Source organism: Protopterus annectens, chromosome 2.part1 (assembly GCF_019279795.1).
Source record: "Protopterus annectens isolate FY-2018-M chromosome 2.part1, PAN1.0, whole genome shotgun sequence".
NCBI lineage: Eukaryota > Metazoa > Chordata > Ceratodontiformes > Protopteridae > Protopterus > Protopterus annectens.
Window position 1 is genome coordinate 998843155 of NC_056729.1, and position 19629 is coordinate 998862783.

General features: G+C 40.6%; 1 protein-coding gene across 1 annotated transcript in view; it reads left to right on the forward strand.

Annotated features, from left to right (window-relative positions):
* Window positions 1-19629, forward strand: part of CLNK (cytokine dependent hematopoietic cell linker) — a 500537-nt gene that overhangs the window by 94048 nt on the left and 386860 nt on the right. The window contains exon 2 of the mRNA XM_044063521.1: window positions 12705-12844. The gene's annotated coding sequence lies outside the window, so the exon portion shown is untranslated. The remainder of the gene's footprint in view (window positions 1-12704; window positions 12845-19629) is intronic.

Below are 19629 nucleotides of genomic sequence, written 5' to 3' on the forward strand. Positions count from 1 at the left end.
ATTTAATAGGCAAAAATAGTATACAATATAATTAGCCACCGTTAAATTCTATGTTATGCTTGGTTCATTAGAAACAGATTTATGTCTTTGTTTTCTCAAAGATTGCTACAGTTTACATTTTACTGAACTCATGGTCAAAGCTATACAGTTTTTATTCATAAATTGTTAGTTGTTTTTAGGATTGTTATCATTTAACATTTTTTGTTTAGGGCTTTAAATGGGTTTCTTATGCACCAAGGTAATTTTTTTGTTTCATTTTTATTTGGGATTGGAGGTCAGTCTGAAGCTGGGTTTGAATGGCTGAGAGTGAAAGACTGGATCAAAGGATAAACACGTCATCTGGATAAAGAGTAATAGGAAGGTTAGGAAGGTCAGAATGTAGCTTGCTCATACAGACTGAAAACAATAGTGGGATTAGTATTGACCCTGGGACACTCATTTGGTAATGGGTGCTGGAGGTGATACAGCCGAATGAATTTTAACTCTGAAATATGTATTTGTTAAGAAATCTTGAAATCATGTGATAGTGCTAGAGTTAACTCTGATTTCTTTGGGGAGAGAAGGAACTGAAGGTGGTCCATATGATCAAAGGCTTTGTTAAGGTCAGTGCAGAGTGTTCCTGAATCTTCTCCTCTGCAAGTCACTATCATGCTGTCATGTGTTGGTCAGCTCAGTATCCATGCTGTCTAAGAGTGAAGAGGTGGTACTTGTCTCTCATAAATTAACTCTACACAGTGCTAAACCTGCGGAACTCTGGATCAAGTTTCCCTTTCCCGGAATGTGGAATAGAGTACTGTCCAGCCTAATAACAACCTTTAATATTCACTAGGCAGACCACCTTTGACCTCCAGCATTGTGCTCTCTTCCATAATGTGGCTTCCCCCAGGGTGAAGTGAAAGGTATCACTTGTATCAATCAATGTTAAGTTTACACCCAGCTTGTTCTTTACTGATAAGGATAGGCCATAGAGGAATGAGTATCAAAATCTTAACTTCCTCACACACCCCCCCCCTCAGGAGTTCCATTCACCTTGTAGATACAGAAAGGTCTTTTTTTTTTTTTTTGTTTAAGATTTTTGGCAGATACCGAAAATAATAATAATAATTTTTTTTATATCTGAGGAAGCCTTTATCCACCAATCAGGAACATTCATCTGGCTGTTTTATTCCCACTCATTACTGCTTATTAGTTTTTACTCTAAGATATTACGTATTTCAGTTTCAGTGGGAAATTAATAATATTTGGCTAGTCTTGAATTAAGCAAAAAGTTTATATGGAAGAAAACATTATGGATTGCTTTGACAGATTTCAGTGGTGTCATCAGTTTTGGGGATTTTATTTTTTCAACCATTCAGCTCTGCAGTTGTTTGTTTGGTTTGATCATTATGTAGAGAACCAGTCTCAAACAGCTCATTGTTCAGCTATGATTTGCCACCTGCGATTTATGATTACAAAAATGCCCTACTCTCGCCTTTCTCTAAATCAAGGTAAATTTGGAACAATGACGAACATATGGAAGTTAAAGTACTTAGAAAGCAGGTTTCACAAAACAAATCTGGTGGCTAGTTGTACTCCTGAATGCAGGAATCAACCAACTAAGGAGGTCTGCTCCCCGTTCTTGCCCCTTCTCAGGTCAGGAGCAAAATAGAAAAGGCCACAGTCTGGTGCTCCAGAAAAGAAGGGGCCAATCAGGTGCCATTTCTGCACTGCACCCCCACCCTCTCTTTCCTCAGCTGACAGTAAAAGAAGAAAAAGTGGAACACAAAGTGCTAAAGTGCTTAAGTTCTTTAAAAAACATAAAATATATAGTTTAAACTGTTGCAAATGATTGCTGCATTTGTATCAAATATATAACAACGAAAAAATCACCGGTTCAACAGGCAGAACCAAAGTACTCTTTAATGTGGACAACATTAATCCACAGTTAAGTGCTTTTGTCTTATCTAGACTTCTTCAGAACTGTGGAGAAACAAACTAAAAATTAAGTTAAAATAGAGAATGAACCTCCCCCAACCCCACCGGCATCAGCCAATAAAAGATAAACTTCAATTAATACCTTAAAGAAGTGCATCTAAAGCTTAAGCAACAGAAGCTGTCCTTCTTAATTCACAAATAACAGAAACACTGTCATTAAGTCTTGGAAAATTTGAAGCATCAAGTTTCAGTTGCCAACACATTTCTCTCTGCAGAAGCTTGTTTTCCCACTCACCACAGTAAATAGATCTCTGCACTTGTTCTAATACAAAAAAGTAGATTTTTTTAAATGTTTTGTGGATGATATTTTTTTGGTTTGGGGAGGTAATCAAAGTGAATTAAAGGTGTTTGTAAGTTATTTGTGTGATATGAGCAATTTGCTGAAGTTTAAGTTAAATTTTTCAGACAGAGAAGTAAGTTTTCTGGATGTGAAAATTATGAAAAATCCACAAGATATAGAAACAACAATTTATAGAAGAACAGTGCAGGCAAATAGGTATACGCATCAGCAAAGTATGCATGCCCCTTATATATTTAAGGGCATAGTAAAAAGTCAGATGCTTAGGGTAAGTAGATTGAATACCAATGAAGATAGATGTCTGATACAGATGAGAGAGCTTGCAAATGATTTTAAACTAAAAGGCTATGATAATACCCTTCTTGAACAAACTATGTCTGACATAATGACTCTGAGAGATACAACAGCAAAACCTTATTTAAACCCCAACAAATATCATCACAAATGGTTAATAATAGAATAGGTGATGTGAGATATGTTACTACATTTAATACAAGAACTCATGAAGTGAAAGAAATAATAAAGAGAAACTGGGGAATATTAGAAAGTATGCCTGAGCTAAAGAAGTTCATTACGAATGAACCTAAGTTTGCAAACAGAAATTGTATTAATCTTAAAAGAAGACTTTGCTATAAGGATGTTAGGTCACAAGTAAATAAAGGAAGAATAATAAGTAAAAGAACAGGGAATATTTCCATGTTTTAGCTGTGTGAGCTGCAGATATATTTCTTCAAACAGTACAGTTTTGTAGATGCTAGCTCAAGGAAAGAATATAAGTTTGATTTATTTGCTACATTATTGCAATTGAGAGAGTATACATGGATAATAAGACTTCAAGCTGATTGTCACCCAGGACTAAACACAGCAGTTAGTATTAAGCCAGTATTGGATAAGAAGCAAATGCAATTAAAGACATGAAGTTATTGTTTACATTTATTTTCTGTACATACATTACATGTGTTTATATATTTATAGATGTTGCATAGGTAATTTGTAAGCTTTTAGAAAGTTATATAATTGTTACATGATAAAAGTGTTTTAATTTGTTCAGATTTTATTGGCTATGAATGTCATGTGATCACTGTCTTTTGATATAAAACAGTTGTTAGAACACATAAATGTATTTCCACTGAAGAAGGGTTGTACCTAAAAGCTGTATGCTCTGCACGTTTGTACGTTAAGTCCTGTATATGTAGTTTTATTAAAGTTTTTACAAGCAACTAGCATTTATTGGTTTGAACTTGTGCTGTGGTTCATGGAATTAATATCAGACCTTGTTTACTGCAAGAACTTGTCCTTTTGTTTGTTTAGATCCCTGGTATAAACAGGCTAAAAAACAAAAGAAACTAATGTCCAAAAATAAGTGGGAACAGGCTTATCAGAAGAAGAAATCCCTCAGTAATCTAAACAAACAAATCAGGGATCCAGTCTAGTCCTCAAAAGCAAATTATGAAGCAAAAGCAGCTTCCCTCACCAAGCAAAATCACAAAGCATTTTTTAACTGCAAGTGAAATTTTAAGAGGAATACCCAGCTATGCACAGAGCTGGTTGTGGATGGCACCACCCATACTAAATTGGAGAAAACATCCAACCTGCCAACTGACAGATTTGGATCAAGTTTCATCCCTGTCTGAACCATTTGTCCTCTAATGTATACCTGCCACCATTCCTTAGCTTATTATCTCAAGATAGCAGGTCATTTCTCTGCTTTATAAGGGTAAAATCATGGTACTAATGGGCACTAACAACATCCCAAGTTGAATTTTAAATAACTTCAAAAAATGGCATAGCAAGCCCACTTGGATCCCTATGTGACCACAGCCTCCAGGCAAGCTATGTTCCAGCAGAATGGAGGACAGCAACAGTCACCCCTCTGCACAAAGGGGGGCATCAACCAACCCAATGAATTATAGACTGATAAACCTGATTAGCCTTATCTATAAGGCCATGGAAAGAATCATCAAGGACCTTATCAACAACGACATAGATAATCTTCAGACTCTAGACCTAACCCAGTTCAGATTCATTAAAGGTAGATCATGTCTGTTAAATCTGGTTGACTTCTTTGAGAAGTTCACCAAAGCCATGGATGAGGGAAAGATTGTGCATACCACTTAATTGACCTGGCCAAGACATTTGACACAATTTCCACTCAAGTATTATACAGAAACCCTCCCAACTGAGCATAAACCCCTCTATCAAGGGGTGGGTGGTCAAATGGCTCATGGCCATAAGTCAAAGTGGATGAATTCAGGTCTAGCAAAAGGCCAGTCACCAGTAGCGTATCACAGGCTTCTATGCTAGGCCCTCTCCTGTTTAGAATTTATTTCTCAGAAGTCAAGGCAAACGTAGATGTCCTTTGGCTGACCAAGTTCATGGATGACTGAAAATTGGGGGCAATCACTAAATGCCTGAACAACAATGATAAAATGTAGGAAGGAATAATGCAGATAAATGAATGGTGCCAAAACTATAGATTGAAACTAAATGCAATAAAATGCATAATTATTCCCTTTGGGAAAGCAAATACTCCAAATAATTACAATATAGACAGAACTCCCCCGCAAGAGTAGACTCAGTGGTACGTGATATGATTACTCAGGTTGATAGTAATGTGAACTTCGACTGCCATGTGTCCACAGTGGTGAGGAAGTCCTTCTATGTGGCACAACTCATAAATAAGGGCATGGCATCCAGATCAAAGGACGTTATAATATGTTTTAAGCTATAGCACCTATTTTGGTATAGGCACATACATATCTTTTTAAAATATTTTATTGTGGTTTTAATTGATTGAGCGTCTCTCATTGCTTCCAGCTGACAACTTAATTAATTGTCTTTAGCACTATAAATATGCTGTAATTTTTGTAATGATTTTATTGAAGTCTGAAGAAGTGTCCGTTGGGATGTGAAAGCACTTACTAACTTTAATAAACTCTTGTTTCTTGTAAATCCTGCTCCAGTCGTGGTGCTCTCTCTCTTTTCGATTATTTGACATTATAATTCCATTGTACGTGGCCCTCATCATACCAGTAATTAAGTAAAATGCACCCTTTTGCATGTACATCATCAGATATTTGCAACAGCTGGAGTTACCCTAGAGGTTTCTCAACAGGCAGATACAGCCTATAAAAAATAAGTCCTATGCAGAAAGATAGAAAGTCCTCTCACTTTATTCTGACTCTTACAGACTAAGAAGGGGTGATCTGTGTCTGGCCTACAGGCAGTACCAATCCAGCCCTGATGAAAATGTTACACATTCGTTAAGCAAACTGCATGAGGGTCACGCATTCCAGGGATCTTAACCTTGCCTCTGGCATGAATAAATCATATTGGAGAAATAGATATGTCTCTCGGAGACTACCCCAACTTTGGAACAAGATTCCCATTCTTGTGAAGCAAAGCCCTTCCCTGACCCTTTTCAAGCACAACTTAGATACCATATCTTTGTGAACTTCATTCCTCTAGCTATTGAACATTGGAAAACTGTGGTTAAATATGTCTAGGCTTGTAAGGGATTTTGGGCTGTTAGCCTAGGTTCATAGGTTCATAGGTTCATAGGTAGGTACTAGGCTATCGGCTCGAGGGCCTACGTAAGCCTAGCCACCAAGGTTCCCTGGCTTATGCCACCCAAGAAAGTTATTTTCCTGTGCCACTGTTGAGCAGAGGCACAGAAGTGATCTCCGGGGTGTATTTCGTATTTCCCATCCACTCATCAAGATTTTTCTTGAAGAGAGCTAATAAAGAACTTTGCTTGACATAGATGGGTAGCCTGTTCCAGAGTATGGGAAGTGTCTGGGACAGGAATCTATCCCTCTAGCATGTCCTGTTTATTGTGGTGCCAAAGTTTAGGGCCCTACAGCATGTAGCTTGGAGGGATTGGGATTTCTTTAGGTGTAGCATGTCCAACAGCTCTGGGTTTGACATAGCTTTATATGTTAGGCAGAGATCACCTTGGAGTAGGTGATATGCTATGGAGTAAAGCTAGAGGTTTTGAGACAGTCAGTGTAAGGCATCTGTTTGAGGCCAGTAATCCTCTTTGTGAGGTACTTCTATGGCCTTTGCAGCTGCTGCAGATTTGTTGTGAGGTACATTCCAAAAGGGGCATTGTACTCTATAATGGGTCTAATGAGTGTCGAGCAGAGGGGAACAATGACCTCTTTCTTCCTGGATGAGAACCCTTTTATGATGAGGTGTGCCACGTAAAAGTACTTCATGACTACTGTGGCGATGTGACTATCAAAGGACAGACTACTATCCACCTGGGTCCCAAGGTCTCTTATCACGCATCCAGTGTTAAGTAGACTGCTGTCTATGTAGTAGTTCATGGGTACAGAGTTTTTACCAAATGGGATGACCATGCACTTTTTGGCATTGAGCTTGAGGCCATGGCTCTGACACCAGGCATCTGTCTCAGTGAGGCCCTTCTATAGGATTTCCACATCATTTGGGGACTCGACTATGGCTCGCAGTTTGCAGTCATCTGCAAACTTCATTAGTCAGAGGCCTTCTGTGTTAGCCTGTACTTCAGAGAAGTAGATCTCAAACAGGAGAGGTCCCAGGACTGAACCCTGTGGTACTCCACTTGTCACTGGTTTGAGGTCAGATTTGGAGTATGCAACTTGTACAGTGTGGGTTCTGTCAGAGAGCCATTTGGCAACCCACCTTGTGATGTAGGGATTTATACCTAGTTTAGTGTATTTAGCTATAATTCCAGAATGGGGGATGGTGTTGAAAGCCTTGGCAAGGTCAAGATAGGCTGTGTGAACCACCTTACCCTCATCTACGGCTTTGGTGACTGCCTCAAAGAAGTCGATCAGGTTCAGGAGGCATGATCTGCCTTTCACAAACCCGAACTGGGTGGGATCCAGAGTTTGAAGGTTACCAATGCCTTTGTTTATGAGTTCCATGATGATACGTTCCATGGCCTTGCAGACCAGGCTCGTCAGGCTAATAGGGCGATAGTTCCCGGGATCAATGGTGGCTCCCCCTTTGTGGAGTGGGATAACTGTTGCTGTATGCCATTCAGTGGGCACAAAGCCTAATGTGAGGCTGTGACTGAACATGGTGCTTAGGTGGGGAGCCAGTTTGTTCTGAAGTTCATGTAAAATGCAGCCTGGGATGTTGTTCGGTCCCATGGATGCTGTGTTTGTGGCTTTAGAGAGTGCAGATTTTACCTGCATAGTTGTGATTACAGGGACTCTGCATTCTTCCTGTATAGATATGGGCCCTTTAGGGGTGGGGGGGTAAAGTTCGTACTGAACCTATCTGCCAGGATGTTGGCAATATCAGTTGGTTCTGTAATTTCCATGCCATTGTGCTGTAACGCAGAGCAGATCTGGGTGTTGCCATTGAGATTCTTGACATAGCTATAGAATGCTTTGTGGTTGTTCTTAGAATCATTGGAGATTTTGTTTTCATAGCTAGCTTTGGATGATCTTATAAGGGATCTCAGCTTCTTACTGAGGCTGAGCAGGGTGCTTCTCCACTCATGGAATTTTACTCTCTTTTGTAACAATTTCTTCCTTCTGTTGTACAGTTTGTTTATGGCAGGGGACCACCAGATTGGCTTCCTTTTTTGGAGGATAGCATCTTGGTTCTGTTTGGGATAGCACGATCCATGCACTTGTGTAAGTGCTTATAGAGTGCATTTGTGTAGGATTCAGCATTTGCAACTGTATTGTCCATCTGCATGGGTGTCATGAAGTTCACCACTTCTGTCTTAAGAAGCATGAAGTTGGCTTTGGAGAAATTTTTTAATGTGGTTTCCTTAATGGGGGATGGGGGCGGGATGTGGATATCAAGGGTCATTAGCTTATGGTCGGATAGGACCAACGAGGAGTTGACTTTAGGTGTGGAACAATGGTCACTCATGTTGGTAATGACTAGGTTTAGGATATTGTTGCTCCTGATGGGGGTGTGGATAAGTTGATCCAGGGCATAGGAGTTTATGAATTCCAGAAAGCATTGTGCGAAGGAGTTGGTACATGAGTAGTTTTCCCAGTTAATGGTGGTGTAGTTGAAATCACCCATTATTAGTGTGTTTGGTTGAACCCTAATATTTTCAGTACTTCAAGAAAAGAGGAGTGAGAATCCTGGGGCATGGTGGAGGATCTGTAGCAAGCTACAATTTGGATTGCAGTTTTGCCCAAAGTTAGTTACACTTGGATAATCTTGGATGCATTATGATGAGCAACTAGCCTGGAGGTGTGGATATCCTAAATGAATATGGACACACCTCCGCCTTTGGTGTTCCGGTCCAGGTTACATGGCCGAAAAGTGTGGTATGAGTTATAGCCTGGTAATGCAGGGGTGCTCTCTGGAGCCTTGAACCAGGTCTCAGTCACTGCACAGATATCGATGTTCTCCATTTTAAGGAGTGCCTCGAGTGAGTGCATTTTGAGATTTAGATTTCTAGCACTGAGTAGCATTACCCTCAGATTTTGCTTGCTTGTACCTGTTATGGTGGTGAATTTGTCATTTGAATCTTGACTAATAAAGGCACTATAGGGGTGGCAAGAGCCTTTGTCAGTATCCAGAATCCCAAGGGTGACAGGTGCAGGCCATCTCTGGCAAAGCATCGTGGTCTGTCGATCATGTCATTCCAGGCAGACAGATACTAGATTCCCTCAGAATGACACCAGAAGCTTAGCCAATTGTTGAAGTCAATCATTTTGTCCTTGTACTGTGATGTCATTCTGAGTGATGGCTGGATGCTACTCAGGGCTAGGGTCATACCTGCTTGGGCTACAAGATTGGAGAGCTCCTCTGTGTCTCTTTTCATGTAGTCCATGTAGGTACATTTCAGGTCATTCACACCAACATGGACAATGACAGAGTCATATTTGCACTTGTTGTGGAGTGACCTGAGTGCTTGTGTTATGTGGTGGATCCTGGCACCTGACAGGCAGCTGACAGTAACTTTTTCCTTGTTTAGCCTGGTGAGTGGAACATCAGTGTGCCTGACTATAGCATCACCTATGACTAGATTGTTGGGTACATTATGCCTTATGGGCTGTAGTTGAGGGGCACACTGAGTATGTGGGCTATGTGTCATTTGGGTTGTGTTGGGGGTTGGAGGTTGCTTGCATTTCTGCTTTGGAGGTCTCTGTTGTTTGGGCAGGTTATTACTGAGAGCCTCCATGAATGTAGGTGTGTGTTTTGTGCTTCTGTGTGTGTGTTTTGTTGGTGTAGGTTTTGAGGGACTATGTGATGAGTGTGGGAGTGGTGCAAGTGTTTACCTTCTCCTATTGACTGTCTAGTCCAGTCTTCAGTGAAGAGAGCTTTGCTTCCAGTTTGGCTATGTAAGTGCATCTCTCACAGGTCGTAGTGTTGGTTTGTAGAAGGAGAGGGTTGTCTGTGTACATGAGGCAATTGCTGCATTGTCCCAAATGCCCAGATTCATCAGGTAAACAGGAGAAAACACCGGGAGCTGACCTTTAGACATGCCTGAACAGGTGCTTATTTATTATGTGCTAAAAACTGTTTTCCTCTAGACAAGTGAGGAAAGTTGAGTGCTGTAGTAATTTGTAACTTATTTAGTGCTTACAATAAGTTCTGAACCAGTGCTGAGCTCAAAGAAACAGATTTGAGTGCTAAAACTTAAAAGCTGGCTAGTTGCAAGGGAAAATTTGAAAAACAGACTTTATGGCGCCAGGAAGAGTTTAACACTAGTTAAGTGGGGGGGGGGCTCAGGAGCTCACAAACCGTCCTGGACACAGCAAATCCGTATCTGGACAAGACCTGCCAGAGGAAAGGAGGGAAACAAGCTTAGACGTTTCTTTTTTTTTCAGTAAAAGTAGAAATAGAGAAAGCTGGAACAGAAGTTAATTCAACATTAAGAATCTGAGTGGGTTGGCCTTCACAAATGTTCTCTATTAGATTGAATGAACTAATGACACTAGACTGGGAGGAGTGTCGCAGATCAAATATACAGTATGGGCTGGCAACTGCAAAGCCACCAAGTATAAGAACACCACAACACTACGGAGGGTGGGTGGGGGTAGGTGAGAAAAATTACAGTTCCTAGTTGTAGCCACTAAATTAAAGTTTTAAACAGATCAAGGAGCAATAGCAGACTCTAGAGGATGCTTTTAATTGTAAACAGACAATTATAGTAATGCACACTATTACAGTTCCTAGCTGTAGAACACAGAAACCTCAAAAAATCAAAAATGCACAGAAAAGCTCGGATAGAGCACTCACAAATAGTATGAAAAAGAAGTTTATAGTTAAGTAATTCAGTAAACATGCAATGGATGTGATGGTGGGGTGCAGACTGCTGACATTAGCTCCATGCAGAAGTGAGGAATGGATGTGATGGTGGGGTGCAGACTGCTGTCATTAGTTCCATGTCGAAGTGAGGAATGGATGTGATGGTGGGGTGCAGACTGCTGACATTAGCTCCATGTAGAAGTGAGGGATGGATGTGATGGTGGGGTGCAGACTGCTGACATTAGTTCCATGTCGAAGTGAGGAATGGATGTGATGGTGGGGTGCAGGCTGCTGACATTAGCTCCATGTAGAAGTGAGGAATGGATCAGCATGGTCCACCCACTGCATGCTGCATCTAGGAAATATAATCAAGGCATGTGTTTGGGCAGGAAATAAAGTTACCAAAACACTGTCTGCAACAGTAATTCTCAGACCAGGACACATTAATCATGCTGATTCTGATCTAATCATGCTGACTGATCGTTACTGGAAGTATGAGGAGAGGCAATAGGGTATTCTAAATGGAGCAAAAAATTCAAGATTTGTGATGGAAAAAACTTTACTTAAAGAAGTTTTTAGACATTTGTCATCCAAAATGAAAGCAGTAAGAAAAAAAGGATATAATATATGTATAGTGTTGCAACAATTAATCAGTCATCATGATTCAATTCAAAATCTTAACATCTTGTGTAGAATCCCATCTTATCCTGTCTCGTTAAGATAAAACTTGTGCCCCACCGTGCATATATACATATGCAGTACTGATATTTCCAGCCAAAATACAAGCTGGTTCATCTTTCAGATGCTACAATTACTTAATTTCTTTTGCATAAAGCAAAGTAGCAAGATACAAAATGAAGGGCCGGGGCCAAAATATTAAAAAAGCACCTTATGCAAGGCACTGCTTTTGATTGCCAAAATGCTTTCTTGCTGTGTATTACTAAACATAACCTTTTGAAACATTACTGTATTTGAGGGTAAATATTAAAACTGAGTTATCATGAGAAAATGAAGCATAATATGTATTTATTGGTGGTGTAGAGCATTAACCATTACAATTTTAGGTGAGACTACCATACTACTATTGGTGCCCATATTAGACTGGTTACTCCACTTTTTAATGAACTAAAGTAACAGCCCCTGGGTCACCATAAAACCTAACAATCTCTCATGCATCTGAATAGTTCATTCAAAATAGGATGAATATCTTGTTTATATTCAAACAGTAAAGTCTTTCAGACTATCACTAGTCAATAGCCATATTAACTGTACATTTTTCTTGGCATCCTGTGCTTGCTGTTCTGAATTCTTTTCATGTTAGAAAAAAAATTATAGCATCTTTTTTCGGGTCTATATTATATGAACAAAAGTTCATGATATCGAATGCTCTAAATAGCAAAAATGCCAGACTTCAAACCCCTTATTGTGGGGGGCTATGCCCTCCCCCCACTAAATATATATACCAACTCTGAGATTGCACTACGGTGAGGAAAGGGCAAATATTCCGACCTTCACTGTACTGCAATCTCATAAGAAGCACTTTGAGGTCTGGCATTTTTAGCTCTTCAGAGCGTTCAGTATTATGAACTTTCATTCGTATAATACAGACCCTCTTTTTTTCTACTTATCTGTTGTTATATTCTGTCCCATGGCTCATCATTGTTTTTCATGTACATTGCATTGTACCTTTATTCAAATTCTATTTCTTGTGACACGCATTACACAAGCATGTATAAGCACAGGTACCTAACAAGACATCCTATTGTTCATTGCAGTTTTGTTTTGCTCTCCAACTTGTATTATAACTGCAAGCTAGTAAATGTCTCATTTTACCAAACAACAGTTTGGCATGGTTATGAAGAGTGTTCACAGTACACTGCAATGTTTATCAAATGCAAACAATCATGAAAAATTATGCAATGATGCAAGTGAAGAGGAAACAAACTCACAATATTAATGTTGCTACATTTTTATTTTAATTCTATACTCTAATATTTAATTTCAGATACAGCAGATCCTTGACTTTTATTCAGTATAAATAAATGATGATACTAGAATAATTTAGCATACTATTCATGTTTAAGTTGAACACTAAATTAACCCATTGCTAAAAGTTTATCAGTTTGTGAAAAACAGTTTCATTTAAGGATCCATTTGAAAGCTAAGGAAAGTACTTACAAATATAATACAGTGTCATGATTTTTTTTTTAATATATAGAGGTGAAATCTCCTCATGAAGGTAATCTGTCTGAAAAACTAAAGTCTTTGATAAACAAAGAAGGCAACAGAACCAGAGTTATCCAGCCTCACAGGTCACAAGAGCTGAAAAAAGTATTTTCCACAGGAACCCTAAGAGAGGTAATGCAAAATGTGATTTAATAAATTATTAATTTATCTAATATACCTTGCTTGAAATGTAACAGTTCTGTTATGACCCAAAAGATATCAGAGTTAGAAAGAATGGTCCATGATATGCATCATTTTAAAAGCAGTTGTGAAGCTATTCCAGTATACGTTTTAAGATATATGCATGTTGGCATAAACCAATTATACAAGCAATCTAAGTGGAACGGTCAGTGTTTTGGTACAAATATAACTACAAATTCTGGAGACTGGAATAGCACTGTGCCATTTATTATGCCAAATCATATAGCTTTTGATACAAAATTATGTTAATGTTATTTTATTTCTGTTGTTAAGGAATGCCTCCTGAAATTTCTTCTTGAGTTGCATCCTCATGCTATGACATCATGCGAGACTTAGTCTACTCACTTCACTATCTAAGTTAAAGTAAAACAAAAAAATAAAGTAATGTAAAGCAGTAATCTCCAAATGAAGTGCTCCTATTATCTCACCAGCCTCAGTAATTGCAAAACCTATTTTGGTCCAATAAGGTATTACATCATTGCTGTATTCCAGTGTCTTTGTGTTTTCTACCTAAAGTAATCTATGATTTATTATATTTTCATGATAACTGTTTAATTGGAGGATACCTTCTAGAAAGGTATGCTGTCAAATAGGTTTTTCAAGATGCCTAACTGGTTCAGGAATAAGGCATCTGCCTGCATTACTAATAGCCTAGATTTGGTTGTCCAGGCATGAAAAGGAAAGTGGATGTTTTTGAATTATGTCTTATGTTCAATCATCGTCTTCAATAAATCTCTCTTGAAGACTGAAGAACTTATGGGAAGTATCTGACTATAAAGGTGTTGGGGGGCAAGATTTTGTTCTAGGGCTATATGACTCACATAAGAACTTGACATATCCTTTTTGCATCTACTATACTTCCACCCCTCACATGATTGCCAAAGCTTGTGCAAAGGGAAGGCTGGACACTAACATTGTAGTCACATTGCACAAGTATTATTCACTTCTCTAGCTTCAACTCTGCCATTTAGTTTATGTACCCTCACAAAGGGGTAAACCAGATTAGCATATGCATTTTTATTTAATAAACTGGCCACAATAGGTCAAAAATGACCCCTTGAACATTGTCAGCTGGTTTGAGGTGAACCTTGAGAAGTTGTCTGTTATGAAAAGGACCATTCTTGGAAGATTTTTCTAATGTTTTAGGTTCATAGGTTCATAGGTTCATAGGTTCATACTAGGCTATCTGCCCTAGGGCATTTATAAGCCTAGCCAGAATGTGTTTGGCTTTCGCCACCCATTTTAAATTTATTTTGCTATGCCCTTTTTCGAGGTTAGTATACTGTGCCTCTGTCTAACAGTGACACAGAAGTGATACCCGGGGTAAACCTACAATCTCCCATCCACTCATCAAGATTCCTCTTGAAGAGAGTCAATGAGGGATTCTGCCTAACCTGGACTGGGATTTTATTCCAGAGTGAAGGGAGCCTCTGGGTTATGAATCTGTCCCTCCAGCATATCCTATTTATATCAGTGCTGAGGTTCAAGTCTCTCGAGCACGTAGCTCGACGGGATTTGGATTTTCTGAGGTGCAGCATGTCCATTAATTCTGGGTTGGACATGGCTTTATATGTCAGGCACAGATCACCATCACCTCTGAACAGAAGGTATGCCACTGAGTAGAGCTGGAGTTTCTTTAACCGGGCAGCATATGGCATCTGTTTGAGCCCCTTGATCCTCTTGGTGAGGTACTTTTGGGGTCTTTCCTGTTGCTGCAGGTGTCTGGTAAGGTACATCCCAAAAGGGGCATTGTACTCAATTATGGGCCTGATGAGGGATGAGTAAAGAGGCACGATGACCTCCCATGATCTAGATGTGAATCCCTTCATGATTAGGTGGGCTATATAAAATGTTTTTCTAACCACTTTGGCAATGTGGTTGTCAAATGAGAGATTGCTATCAACTTGGGTCCCCAGGTCCCTAATTACTTCTTCCGTACTTAATGGATTACCACCTATGTGGCAATTTGTGGGCACTTTGTTTTTGCCAAAGGGGATGAATATACACTTTTTGGCATTTAGCTTGAGGCCATGGCTCTGGCACCAGTTGTCTGTTTCTATGAGGCCCTTTTGGAGGATGCTTGTGTTGGCTGGAGAGTCGATTATGGCACCCAGTTTGCAGTCATCTGCGAACTTGGTCAGCCACAGTCCTTCCATGTTGGCCTGTACCTCCGAGAAATATATACCGAACAAGAGAGGTCCCAGGACTGAGCCTTGTGGGACACCACTTGTAACTGGTTTGGAGTCTGACATGGCTCCAGCAATTCTAACCATGTGGGTTCTGTCCTTGAGCCAGTTTGCAATCCATCTAGTGACATAGGGGTTTATATTTAAGCTGGTGATCTTATCTTTAATGCCCGAGTGGGGTATTGTATTGAAGGCTTTTGCGAGGTCCAGGTAGGCTGTGTGGACCACCTTCCCCTCATCAATGGCCTTGGTGACTGTTTCAAAGAAATCAACCAGGTTTAAGAGGCAGGATCTGCCCTTAACAAAGCCGAACTGGGTAGGATCCAGTGTCTGTAGGTCCCCAATATCTTTATTTATAAGGTCCATGATGATCCTTTCCATAGCTTTGCAGACCAAGCTAGTCAGGCTTATGGGGCGATAGTTTCCAGGATCCATTGAGGCACCACCTTTATGGAGAGGGACCACTGTTGCTGTACTCCACTCTTTGGGCACATATCCTGTAGTAAGGCTGAGATTGAACAGTAGTTTTATGTTTGGGTTTAGCTCTTCTTGGAGTTCATGTAGGATGCAGCCTGGAACACCGTCTGATCCCATTGATGCTGTGTTTTTTGCTTTGGAGAGGGTGGCTCTTACCTGAGCATCTGAGATGTCAGGGGGGGCAGCACTCTGCTGGGATAGATATTTGCCCTTTTGGTGGTGGTGGGGGGAGTTTGCGCTGAACCTGTCAGCTAAGATGTTGGCAATGTGTGGGTTTGGTGTATTTTTTGTCATTTTGGACTAATTCTGAGCATATCTGGGAATTACCACCCAGGTTCCTAACATAACTAAAGAAAGCCTTGTGATTATCCTTAGTGTTCTGTGCAATTTTTCTCTCGAAGCTGGCCTTAGACAATTTTATGAGTGCCTGTAGTTTTTTGCTAATACTGATCAGTGATGCCTTCCCTTTTTGGGATTTTGCTCTATCATTTAGTAGCTTCCTCCTTTTATTGTATAGTTTGGCTGGGGTCCACCAGACAGGACGTCTGCCTATGGAGGATTGGGTCTTGGTTTTATTTGGGATCGCATGATCCATGCATTCCTGAAGGTGTTCATAGAATGCGTTTATAGGATTCTGCGGTCTGGGCCGTATTTTCCACAGGCACGGGGATTCCACCTCGGTTTTGAGAAGTGTGAAATTTGCTTTAGTGAAGTTTTTCACTGTGGTTTTCTGGGCAGGGGGTGGGGTCGGGATGTGAATATCCAGTGAGATTAGTTTATGGTCTGATCTTACCAGTGAGGGATACACTTCTGGTCTGGAGCATAGAGTCCCCATGTTGGTGATGATCAGGTCCAGTATGTTTTCCCCTCTTGTGGGAGTGGTAACAAGTTGTTCCACAGCATTTGAGTTTATAAATTTTAGGAACCTTTGGGCTAGGGTGTTGGAGCTAGAGTAATGCTCCCAGTCTATGTTTGGGTAGTTGAAGTTGCCCAATATAATGGTGTTTGGAGAGACCTTCATATTTTCCAGTGTTCTCAGGAAGGCCGAGTGGGGTTCCTGGGTTTGGGAGGGTGGTCTGTAGCAAGCTATAAACTGGAAGGCAGTTTTACCCACTGTTAGTTGCACATGGATAGTCTCTGATGCTTCGTGCTTTGCCACCAACCTGGAGGTGTGGGTATTTTTGATGAATATCGATACTCCTCTTCCTTTTGTGGTTCAGTCCAAGTTTTGGGGCCAAAAAGCATGGTATGAGGTATAACCTGGTAGTGCTGGGGTGCTCTCGGGAGCCCTGAACCAGGTTTCTGTTACTGCACAGATATCAATGTTCTCCATGCTAAGGAGAGTTTCGAGTGCATGCATCTTGAGGTTTAGACTTCTGGCATTGAGTAGCATTACTCTTAGTTTCTTATCCCTTGTGATACCTATGGAGGTGGGTTTGTCTTTTGAGCCTTGCCTAAAAAAGGCACTATGGGGTAGCAAGAGCCTTTGCCAATATCCGAAAGCCCAGGGGTGACAGGTGCAAGCCGTCCCTAGCGAAGCATCGTGGCTTGTCGAGCATATCATCCCAAGCTGACAGGCATTGGATCCCCTTTGAATGACACCAGTACTTAAGCCAATTGTTGAAATTGATCATCTTGTCTTCATATTGTGGCATCATTCTTGGTGAGGATAAGATGCTACTCAAGGTCAGGGTCATACCGGCCTGGGCTACATGCTCAGAGAGCTCCTCTATGTCTATTTTCATGTAGTCCAGGGAGGTACGTCTCAGGTCATTCACACCAGCATGGGCAATGACTGAGTCATATTTGTACTTGCCTTGGAGTGACCTGAGTGCTTGTGTTATGTGGCGGATCCTAGCACCCGACAGGCTGCTCACCATGACCCTCTCCTTGTTCAGCCTGGTGAGCAGGACGTCAGTGTGCCTGATGATAGAGTCACCTATTACAAGTGTATCAGGTGTGTTGTTTAGTCTTAAGGGCTGTGACTGTTCGGCACACTGGCTTTGTGAGATATGTGTTGCACGTGTTTTGTTTTGGGGTAGCGGTTGCTTGGGTGTCTGCTTTGGAGGTCTCTGCTGCTTAGGCAGATCTTTATTTAGAGCCTCCGAGTATGTTTTTGTGTGATTATGTGTTTGGTTTGCTGTCGTGGTAGGTCTATGTGAGACTGGAATTGTAGTGAGTGTGGTTTCCTTCTCCTTCTGACTGGTTATGCTAGTACTGAGTTGAGAGAGCTTAGCCTCCAGTTTGGCTATATGGTTGCATCTCTCACATGTGTTGGAATTTGTTGGGAGGAGGAGAGGGTTGTCTGTGTACATGAGGCAGTTGTAACATTGCCTCAAGATTCCCAGATTCACCAGCTGGACCGGAGAGGAGATTGACAACTGACCTTTGGACATGCTAGAATAATATTGGGGATTCCTTTATAATTGAAAACAAGGGCCAGTGGGGAGTGAGGGTGTAGTGCTTTTAATTTTTAGTGCTGACTTATATAATTGCTTTAGTGAGCAAGTGCCAGGTAACTTAAGTGCAATGTGTTACATGTAACTTAAATGCAAAAACGACAAACAGTAACTTTCTTTCAAGTGAAACAAGGAAATAAGTACAGCAAGCAATGAAGATATCACTAGTGATCCACAGAAGTGCTGAGAAGCCGTGTATTAGGTGGAATTAGCGTTCCAGGGCAATAAAAAGCAAACAAACAACAAGCATATAAACAAAGCTAGATTCAGCAGGCCTGGATCTAGTCTATGCTACAGCAAACAAGGTGTACCAATTTCAGTAAGATACAGTTCAAATATTCAGGCACTATAAACCTTTAACCAGAAATTCCCAGCTCAGAAGAGCAGAGGCCAGCCTCTTCTCCCACAAGAGTGCAGACCACGAACCTTCTTAATGTAAAATAACTGGCCTGAAGCCCAAGTGCTTAAACCAGAACTAATACACTTTAAGAATAACAGACACTGGGCTCTCAATCAGCAGTTCCCAAATTAGAAGGATGAAAGCTACCTGTCCTGCCACCACAGTGCATGCCACAAACCTTCCTAATGTAAAACAACTGGTCTGAAGCCCAAGTGCTTAATCCAAAAGACTTAGAATGATAGCTACTCTTTAATCAAGTTACTACCAAGCAGTAATAAATACAATTGAATACTTTAGAGAATGCCTGGATTAGTGCTCAAGTTACACAAACAAAGCTAGATCCAGCAGGCCCAAATCCAGTCTATGCCACAGCAAACAAGGCGCACCAAATTCAGTAAGAAGCAGTCCAGATATGTATGCACTATAAGCCTTTAACCAGAAATTCCCAGCTCAGACGGGCAGATTCCAGCCTCTCCTCCCACAAAAGTGCAGACCACGAACCCTCTTAATGTAAAATAACTGGCCTGAAAGCCCAAGTGCTTAAACCAGAATTAATACACTTTTAGAATAACAGACACTGAGACCTCAATCAGCAGTTCCCAACCTAGAAGGATGTAAGCTACCTGTTCTGCTAATACAGTGCAGACCACAAACCCTCTCAGTGCAAAACAACTGGTCCGAAGGCCAAGTGTTTAAATCAAAAGGCTTAGAATGAGTTACACCAAGCAGTAATAAATACAACTGAGTACTTTTAAGATGATGCAAAAGTAAAATAAAGTAGGTAGAAACACAAGTACAGTAAAAGCAGATGAAATTTTTTTTTCTGAAGAAGTGCTGAGATCAAAGAAACAGATTTGAGTGCTGAAACTAGAAAACTGGCTAGTTATAAGAAAAAAAAACTAAGCTAGAAGGCTTCCCTCCAACACAGAAGGCCTTGGGGTCTCAGAAGCCTACAAATAGTTTACACCACTTAACAGGAAAGGCAGGAAACAAGCTTAATTTTTTTTTATTCTGTTTCCCAGATGCTCTCTTTGTACACAGTAGGAGTTGCTGTAATCAGAATATGATCTCACTGCACTCAGTTGAGTGAGCAAATGAGATGGGCCGAGAAGGAGTATCCAAACACAAATTTACAAGAGGGGCGGGCAGTTTCAAGGCCACTAAGATTAATACCAAAATAAAAAGAGGGAGGGT